Below are 2,387 nucleotides of genomic sequence, written 5' to 3'. Positions count from 1 at the left end.
TTGGCAAGAGAGCAGAAACAGACACCCATTCAGGGTAAAACAATGCATGATCGGACAGGCTATTTTGTCAGTAGAAATAGAGTAACATTGACGCTAGCTCGCTCTATCAAAATAAAAAAATGTCGTGTCTTCCATCCTCTTTGCGGTAGTGGCTCAAACAAGTCTTACCACCATCGGACGCTAGAGGTTGCAGTTACCAAAAGTAGTGAGGGATGTTACGTAGGCATTGTAAACAGGAAGTATTTTTGAGTAGTGGTGTCTGGAATTTACGGGAGCGCTGTATTTACATTTGCAAGGTAAAAATATTGCAAGAAAATCAAATGTTGAATTTAGTTGTTATCTGGACGAACATAACAACGGCCATGATCACTTAAATAGAATAGTTAGCTAGCTAGATACATGCTAAACATTAGCACGTAGCTAGCTAGCAAACGTTAGCTAGCTAGCTACGGGTCCTGATAATATCATGTTCTGCTACGTGAGGGAAAACTTCCTACCTCTATGACCTGTAAGAAAAAAAGGTGTGTGGGTGTGTGTGTCTGTCTGTCTGTCAGTCACTATTCGTGTATTGCTAGCTGCAGAGACATGACTGTCATCTGACTTGTTATTCAATTACAGAGTTGCCAAGAGACTCATCATCATCATGGGCAAGAGTTGTAAAGTGGTGGTGTGTGGTCTGGCTGCCGTTGGCAAGACTGCTGTCCTGGAGCAACTGCTGTATGCCAATCATATTGCGGGTAAGCAAATCATTTGTAGGACCTAGCTAGATCAAGGACAATGTTGATGTTTTGACTACACAGATCCTCTGGTCCCATTGATATCCCAAAGTGCCCCCCTCTTTTCCCCGCTAGGCTCAGAGCCCATGGAGACCCTGGAGGACATCTATATTGGCTCCATAGAAACGGACCGTGGCACTCGAGAGCAAGTGCGCTTCTACGACACCCGGGTCTTCGTGATGGTCTGGAGTTCCCTCGCCACTACTACTCCCTTTGCAGACGGTTTTGTCCTGGTCTACAGCATCGACAGTAAGGAGTCCTTCAAACGCATGGAGGCCCTCAAGAAAGACATTGATCGCTACCGTGATAAGAAAGAGGTAAGGACTTTCATCTATTTCAATGGTTGTTGTAAAGCACAGTGTCGTGTAGGCTAGTTAAATAAGAGCACAGACTTCAGGACAAAACAGACCCGTGCTGACCAACGGCCATCCTATCGCCTCTGACTGCAGAACATCAGCCACCTTTATTTTTTGTTAATTTCCTGATGGTCCTACATGTTGAATCATGACCGTATGTCAACAGCCAGCAGGTTATGTACTGCGCCACGCCGACATTCGTTATGGCGTGTCTTGTCCTAAAGTTCTTATCTACCCACCACACTCTACTGCTAACATCCAGGTGATGTGAGGCTGTGCTAAATGGATGAGATGATCTGTCCACAGGTGACCATAGTGGTGCTGGGCAACAAGCTGGACATGCAGGAGCAGAGGAGCGTGGACTCAGAGGTGGCCCAGCACTGGGCCAAGACAGAAAATGCGTCTGTGGAGGTGTCTGTGGCAGACCGGAGGACCCTCATCGAGCCCTTCGTCCACCTTGCCAGTAAGATGACCCAGCCCCAGAGCAAATCATCCTTCCCCCTCAGCCGCAATAAGAACAAGGGGAGTGGCTCTCTCGAAAGCTGAGGGACAGGGGGATGGAAGGGGGAAGGAGCGAGGATTGATGAAGAATGAGAAAGATTTTGGGAGAAAGGGAGGGAAAGAGTAGGAGAGGAGAAACGCAGTAGGCTGATTATTAGCCTATCACAAATACAGACCATTTTATGTCTGCCCGAATTTACACTGACTGAATCAGAAACCAATGGTTTCATGGAGATTTGGACTGATATTTAGACTGATATTTGACAACAAGTAAATGTTGACATCAAAAGTAACACAAATGGATAATCAGGAGAGTTGTTTGTATCAGGGAGGATACATAAGGGATTATATTACTGTTAGTTAATCAGGAGATTTGTTACACTACTGGCATGCCATCTACTCAGATGAAATGTGGCAACTATTTCAGCATGGATGATCTGCGTTTTATTTTCAAGTTACAGTATATGAAACAAATCCATGTTTTTGAATAATTAAAATAACATTCCTCTATTCTTTTAGAGATGTCAGAAAACATGTTACTGCCTTTTGAGATCGCTTTGAGTTTTAATATGACATTAGTTGTCTAAAGATTTTAATTGTGGTAACAGACTAGCAGTTTTATGTGATGTCTCTTGGTGAGCAGGGTGTTTGAAGAGCTTCCTGCCTGCTGGACAGGCCCTGATGTGGGGACTGAGAGAGAGGTTATATCAATGGAGCTCTTGACCACAACCTAAGCATGCTGAATTATCTGTAC

The 2,387-nt window shown here is 44.6% G+C and overlaps 1 pseudogene; it reads left to right on the top strand.

The window, feature by feature from the left end:
- Positions 1-369: 369 nt before the first annotated feature.
- LOC123490213 lies at positions 370-1,678 on the top strand (annotated as a pseudogene).
- Positions 1,679-2,387: the final 709 nt, after the last annotated feature.

This window comes from Coregonus clupeaformis, unplaced genomic scaffold, assembly GCF_020615455.1.
Source record: "Coregonus clupeaformis isolate EN_2021a unplaced genomic scaffold, ASM2061545v1 scaf3539, whole genome shotgun sequence".
Lineage (NCBI taxonomy): Eukaryota > Metazoa > Chordata > Actinopteri > Salmoniformes > Salmonidae > Coregonus > Coregonus clupeaformis.
This window is presented reverse-complemented; position numbering and strand designations above follow the sequence as displayed.